Source organism: Arachis ipaensis, chromosome B5 (genome assembly GCF_059453495.1).
Source record: "Arachis ipaensis isolate K30076 ecotype BB chromosome B5, ASM5945349v1, whole genome shotgun sequence".
NCBI lineage: Eukaryota > Viridiplantae > Streptophyta > Magnoliopsida > Fabales > Fabaceae > Arachis > Arachis ipaensis.
In genome coordinates, this window is record NC_142440.1 from 125002115 (window position 1) to 125010466 (window position 8352).

Below are 8352 nucleotides of genomic sequence, written 5' to 3' on the forward strand. Positions count from 1 at the left end.
ATACAATTTAATTACTAATCTTTCTCTTAAATCAAAACCGAAACCCTTAGCCCCTTTCCTTTCAAAATATTACTTTTATTTTAATCCGTTCTCGTGTTTCTCGGTTACTGATTCTTCGTAACTTTTAATTTAATCACTCGACCATCAAATCTCACCAAATTTATATTTTATTTTCAACGATATTCCAGCCCAAAATTCATCAAAACACCCCAGGTGGCCGTTCACATATTGCCGAACCAACAAATCACAATCAACAATAATAACTCAACCAAATTAAATCATTCAAACTCAAACAATAATCAACCAAATCAACATTCACTTATCAAATTCACATTTAATTATTATAAAGTTACCAAACCTTACCTCCGTACGAAATCAAAACGACGAAAGCTCTGGAGAAGCCTTCTGACCGAGCTGTCGAAGAAGAAAATGTCAGGAATCGTCTGTGCCTCCTAGAACTTTAGTTGGCCGAACTCAAGGGCTAAGAGAGTTATATCACTGTCGACTTCTGCCAGATAAAAATGACGCCAATACATAGAAGAGGAGGATACGAACACTTTTATCAGATTAGATTTTTTTTGGGGTTACGGATCGCAAGAAATCGAAACCAAAAGTTCGGTAGAAGTTACGGTTCTCTCTGTCGCCCTCACGGTGCATGAAATGAAAACCCAATGAAAGTAATTGATGATGATTGATATAAAGTGGCTAGGTGTCATGCTTACAATGATAAGTAATTAGGTGTTAAGCTTCTTTTTTTTCTTTCTTCATTTGGTTCGGTTATTGAGAAGAGAAATAAAGATTATGATGATGATAATATTAGATGGTGATGATATAGGTTAATTTTAACTGAAGTGTCATGATTATATATTGCATTCACATTTCATTTCTTTTCCTTGTCCCCTTATTGGCTTCGGCCATCAGTAAGAAAGTAACTACTACTACTACTACTAATAATTCTTTTTTTTTTTTTGAAATATCTCATTATAATAAAAATAGTTTAAAAATTCTAATAGATTTTAAACTCAAAATATCATAAAATTTAATTTAATTATTTTTAAGAGAAATAATTTTCTTTAAATAAAATAATAAATCATGAATAACTCATTATATAATTTTTAAAAATTCAGAATGTTACACAGATGCTGTCAGATTCTGACCTTCACGCACTTGAAGGAGCATTTCTGGAGCTACAGAAGTTTAAATGGTGCGCTTTCAATGACTCTAGAAAGCTAACATCCAGGTCTTTCCAGAAATATATAATAGTCTATACTTTGCTTTGGAAATGAAGGCCCAAAACTAGCGTTTAACGCCAGCCACCAACCCCATTCCTAGTGTCCAATGCCCAGAAGGAGGCAGCTGGCATCCAATGCTCATTTAGGAGTCCCAAGCTAGTGTTCAATGCCCTAGAGGCGGTACCAACTTGTGGCTTCACTCAAGCTCAGCTCAAACACTCACCAAGTGGGCCCAGAAAGTGGATTTTTGCACTATAGGACTAGTTATCTTATTTCTGTAATTCTTAGTTATCAGATTAGTATATATAGAACAAAAATTACCCTTATTCGGAACCTTTATACCATATTTTTGAATACATTACTTTTCTGTATAGTATAGTTACTAACCTCCTAGGTTAAGGTTAGGAGCTCTGCTGATTCTTATGGATTAATAATATCACTATTCTATTACAATATATGCCTGATTCTATTCTAAGATGTATCTTCGTTCTTCATCCTAATGGATTAGGAGTGTAACTTGACCGTCATCCCTATTCAGATGGGTTCTTGCGAGTCCTTGACGGGATAGTACTGAACCACAAACTTGATTATACATCTCTTAGACGGCTAATCCACGACTTCGTTGGGGACTTCTCGAGACATCAGTTCAACCGAGGTACGAGGCGATTAGGGCCTTTGTGGTATAGGCTAGAACCAGAGGAGCAGCGTTCTCTGATCCGGAAGATCCGACCTTGTCTGTGGCATTTTGAGTAGGATCACCAGGGGAATGGACTGCTATAGCTTCACCCTCATTCAGATTGGACGACCGCTGACCCGGCCTTTGATCTGAAGCAGAGGAAATTATCTTTTTCGTTCGATCTTATCCACCTTTCTAATTCTATTCGATCGTAAGTGTTGCGTTGTTCTGCTTGTATTTCGTTCAATAACTTTTCTTCAAGGCTCCTAGATAAACATTCTATTCAACTATATTTTATATATAATTTTACTTTTAGAGGTCGTAATACCTCACCACCTCAGTTTTATGACTTAAGCATAAGATTAAGTGTGGTAGGGTGTTACACATGGCAACTGCAATCTTGTCACAAAACAAAAACTATACCTTACCTAATTTGTAGTAAATTACTTACTAATCTCATTGAAAATCTGTTGCTGAGTTATAACAAACCCAAAACTAATCAAGAAAATTTTAGAAGTAACGATTCGCAATTGACTCAGTAATCAAAGCTTATTTAGTGAGGAATTAGCGACCGCTTAACAACTAATAGACTTTTTTCTCTTATTTTATGTTTTTACTAATTTGTGAGGGAAAACGTTAGTCCTTATTTTATATTGCTACTAATTGCTAAGCTCTATCTATATAAATCTATAAAAATTCATGAAATTAACATAATTTGTCACAATTTTGTCACTAATCTAAAATTATTTTAAACGAAAGAATAATTAAAGTCCCAAATTTAAAGTCATGACTAATTAGCTAGCTGATTTTTAATAACTAATAACTTTCAATATTCTAGTAAGATGTCGATTCTAAAAAATTTCACAAACAATGCAAATCAAAAGTTTTTTCTTAAAAATATTTTTGTTGCAATTAGACGATAAATTTGTCGTTATTTTTAATAGAAAGTTTGCTGTTAATTTGAATTGAAGTTTAAAATTAATATAATTTAAAAATTTAATATTTTTAAAAAATAGGAACATAATGTTGATAACTTTTAATCACAAAATATACTTGAAAAATATATAATAGTTATATAAGATAATTAAATTGTTATATATGAGGATTTATTTGCATATGATCATTCAAGTTTTATTATTAATTAGAATCATTTAGGGATCCATTCAATAAAAACTAAATTGAACTAACTCTTGAATTAACTAGGATCGCCAAAATGGATGAAATCCGTCAGACTAACTTGTTTAGCTCAATTAACCAGAAAAGAATAGCAAATTAAGCTGGCCGACTCTCAGACCAACGGATGCCTCTGTTTTTTCTTTTAAAATAAGCTAGTACATTTTTTTTCTTTTTTTGTGGGCCAACCCAAAATCCGACGAATCCCCTAAAAAACGTAACCTAGTTAACTTTAACATGTTTTTTTTTGTGGCTAATATTATATTTTTTTCTAAATTTTTCATCCCTAAAATCGGAGTTTTTTCAATACTTAAAAAAATACTAAATAATTAAATGGACTATACTCTAGCCATAAATGATTTGGGATAGCTAGAAAATTGAAGTCTATAAATAAAAAATTTTTCAATAACTAAACTATATTGATATAAGAAGTAACCAATATCTATATGTAGGAATAGATTCAAGAATGACTACATGTATATTTATAATTAAATTTAATAAACAATACTAACAAACTTAATTTACACATATAATCAAACTTCATAAATAACCTAATTAATATATATTTAAATTTATAATCATAACACATAAAAATGTACAATGCTATGATGGCTATTTTTGGTGCTCCTGAAAAATTTAATTATGATATTTTAAAATGTTTGATTCTTTTAGTAATTGATGATTTTCACACAAAATAATTAAAAATTATATTTTTTGTCCTTAAAGTTTACTAAAAATTTTAAAAATTTTCTTAAATTTCATTTTATTTCAATGTTACTCCAAAAATTTTTTATTTATATCAAATATATCCCCAATAGCTAATTTTTAGAAAAGTTTAGGACCAATTCAGCAAACAACTCCACAAGAACAATCTTCAACACAAGCAAGGCTAATACAAAGTTCTATCACTAGCTGTTATTCCTCAAGATTATTACTGGATTTGTCTTAAGACTCTAGAAAATTTAGCTATAGAGATAGATTTTATGCAAATTAAAAATTTTTAGGACAAAATTAAAATAAGATAAAATTTATGTGTATTTTTTAAATTTTTAGTAAATTTTAGAGATAAAAAATATATTTTAACCTTACTGTATTCGTAAAGTATTAAAAATATATTATGGTTATAAATACATTGTATTTAATTTTGTTTTTATATGGATTTTTAAATGAAATTAGCTTTTAATGTTGAAAAAATGACATGAATATAATTTAATTTGAATTCAACTAAATTAACTAGAACAAAATTTGATAGATTTGCGATCATATTAATGGATAATTTGCGACGAATTAGGTTCGAAAAAATTTCTTACTAATTAGCGTCAACTGAGCATTCTATTTTGTCTACGAAATTAACTTGGATTAGCGATGAGTCTGCTGCAGTAGAGTTTGTCATTAATTAGCAACTATCTTTTAGTCTATTTCTTCTACGGAATTAGTTTTTAATTTAGAGATAGATTTGTGGCTATCTATTCGGTCGCTAAAAAACTTTCCGATGAATTAGTAATTATTGTGTTTGCCTCACTGATATGCAATTTGTATTAGCGAGAAAAGTGTAACAACCCAACTTCTAGCACATCATGATCGTACTAAAAGTATGGTATTATTGACCTATTATTTTTTTAAACTTTAACTTTATTAATATGACTTATTTAATATTGAGCCTTTACGATATTAAACGAGTTGTCTATTATAAAAAAGATATTTTACTCTTTTTATTTTATATAAAAAAAGATATACCAACAACATATTCATATAACTAGTAATATATTATAGTTATTCAAATGAATAACAAATACAAGCCTACCCCCTCTGAAGGAGAATAAACTTTAAAAAAATGGACAAGAAAAAAATAAATTCTAATAACAACTCAACTCGTAAATAAACTCTTCCACGCATCTGCAGTTTTTCAATAAGTCTTCATGTCTGTAGTTAAAAGAGATGAAAATTTTTTTGTGACAACTAAACCACAAGTTTTCAATAAAAATGCAAATGTCGTAAAAGTAATAAATAAAATGCAAATAATTAACTTATAACTCAAGAATGATTATCTTAATGATACCTTTAAAATTTCTCGAGTCCTATTTAAAACAATTTAGTTAATTTCCTTCAAATTACATTACTTTAAACTAATTTTTAGTTATATTAATCAATCCTCAGTTAGATAAATTGGTTAGATACACACATTAGTTTTCAGTTACTTCATTCGTTGACATATTCAGGAACCAACAAACACAGACAAGCACACAAAATAACATGCAAACAATTCACACATAAATCAAATAGCAACAAATTCACAAATAACACAACACAACAACACAAGCACACTCAACCAATTCCTATAAATGCATATGATGAATGTGTGTCCTAAACAGGCCATGAACTCATGTGTCGGTTGACTACCCGCAACCCGACATTACCTAGGAACAAGTCCTAGATATGACTTTCTAGTTGCATAAGTTGCATATAAGTCGTATAGCCAAAGCCACATTAGTTGACCCTAAGTCGTAAGTGTAACACCCTAATATTCAAATCCTTATGCTCGAGTCATAAGTCAATGATATTACGGTGGTACGACTCTCAGGTGGATTTTTAATATATATAAAAGTAGGTAATTTCAAAAGGAGTATTAATCGAGAAGCCTGAAAAGAGTAGAAATAAAATCGCGAAGACGTGTCACTCACGTTTCGACAACAAAAGATAAATCGTGAAGCCAAAAGCGATATACGGACAAGGCGTAGAGGAGATTAAGAGGTAGATAACAGGTAGATATATATAACATAAGTAAATAGCCACTAGTCGCGACCTGCGAAGTTTAGGCCGGCTAGGGTACAGTATGAAAGTAGTTGACAACAGTATATCCTAATCTCTCCCGAAGGAAACATGAGAGCCTCTATAGGAAAATTCAAAGAGTTCAATACATAATATAAACTTTTCAAAACAAAGGTGGAGAGATTCTAATCAAAACACAAAGTAGAGGAAATAAAGATCTTCGCCGTCTCTCAGACGACCCACAACTCACTTCTGAGCACTTGGACCTGTATCTGAAAAACAAGAGATATATACGGAGTGAGAACCCCGGGCCCATGGGTTCCCAGTACGGTAAAAGTGCCAAATAAATACAATGCACTGCAATAAAACTCACTAAGCATCCTAAGCTTCTTCACCAATTATTCATCTTAGGTTCTCGCTAATCCATGAATAGGCAACTGTCAGAAGGGAATGCTAAATCTAATTCATGTTTCACATGTTTCCCAACTCGCTGACTCTTCCACGAATCAGACTCAGAATCATAAGCAAAACCATCACCAGTTGTTCTAACTCAACAATTCTATATCAATACATCATACTTTCACCTGGAGCTAGTGAAACCACATCACTGCGTCTACCCAGGAAGTTCAAATTATCTCATTCAATAATCATCATCATCATGCAATCGCATCATCAATTCTTCCATCAAGAACAACCCTCAACACCCATCGACACCAGCATGAGGGGCCTCTCAGTTGTACAAACACAAGCAATACAGGCAAGTAATACACAAATATGGTACAAGTAGAGCAAGTAGCATATAGTCAGGTAACATGGCATATATGATGTAGAAGTCCAAAACAAATGGCAAATCCAAACAATTCAAACATATGCAAATGATGAATGCCTGCCCTTTGGCTGATGATATCATCTGTCGGTTATATAGCCAATCCGACATGTCCTGGTAGCTAACCATTGGACAGAAACACCCATTGCGGAGCAAGTAGGTTTAAGCTACAACCCCCTTGCTACTACCTGCTCAACCCAGAGCCAGTGGAATAACCACTACTGCGGCTACTACCCAGGCGGGTGTTTACAAGCTCAACCTGGAGCGAGTGGATTCACCACTACTGCCGCTACTACCCAGGCGTCACAATCTCTGACCTGGAGCAAGTGGGACGAACCACAACCCTTACTACTACCCAGGATCTCAAAACATACATTCATTCAGTTTAGAAACAGTCATCACTATTATCAAATCTCAAACATTAACCTGGAGCAAGCGGAATGAACCACCACCCTTACTACTACCCAGGTATCACAAATACACATTTATTCAAAACTCCATAATTAAACTCATTTATCATAAACATCATTTTCCGTCTCATACCCGGAGCAAGTGGACAACGCCACTGCCTACTACCCGGGGTCACACATCACATTTCAACCTTTTTCATTGTTATCCATGTAACACATTCATTAATCATATATGCATTTATACTCAGCCATAAACAATAATGGCTTTGCCGTAACCCGGCAATAACTCAGCCATCCGGCCCATGGTTCAATCAAGAACCGGCTATTTATCAATAAATATATCCCTCCGGCTCATGGCATACACGGTACTTCCACCGTCATCCTCCATATCTCATATAATCATATTTGATCATCATTGATCATAACTTTTCTCCTTGCTTCACTCGCAAGTTACCACATCCCCTAGCTCCTTTATCATTGCTAGGCATATCATAATGATTTAATACATAAGAGGTGAAATCGGAGGCTTAGAAGTATGAGATTTGGCTTTTAAAACTCAAAAATCAACTTTGGCATGAAAACAGGGCCACGCGTACGCGTACTCCACGCGCACGCGTGGATGGCCACAAAAATCATCGACACATATGCGTCATGCACGCGGATGCGTGGATTGAAAATTTGCCAAACGACACGTACGCGTCAGCCACGCGTACGCGTGGATACATTTGTGCCCCAGGCACAAAACTGGCACAACTCTCGGGAAAATGGCTGGGCATTTGGTGCAGCGCATCAACGCATCCGCGCACACCACGCGCACGCGTGGATGGTGCTTTCTTGAAGAACGGCGCGTACGCGCCAAGTGCGCCTACGCGCGGAGGGTCATTCTGCTAAAAATTTTCTAAGTTAAAAGCTGCAGAATTTACAGATTCAACCCCCAATCTTCCGACGGACATAACTTTCTCATTTTAAATCATTTTTCACCCGTTCTTCGAACGGCATGGACATCCCGGATCCAATTTCATTTCTAAACAAATTTGGCACAAAACAGAGATCTGTAGTCCAAGTTATGTCCCGTCAAAGTATGCCCAAAAACCATGTTTTCATACAAAACCACAAGGTGCCATTTTCAAAACAAGCCATTTTTAACTCTTTTCAAAATCAACCAAAATATGCCAACTTCAACCCTTTTTGAAATCAATCAAAATGTACCAAAATTCACATCAAGCCATCCTCAACTCACACATTGACACTTTCTCAAACTCAAAC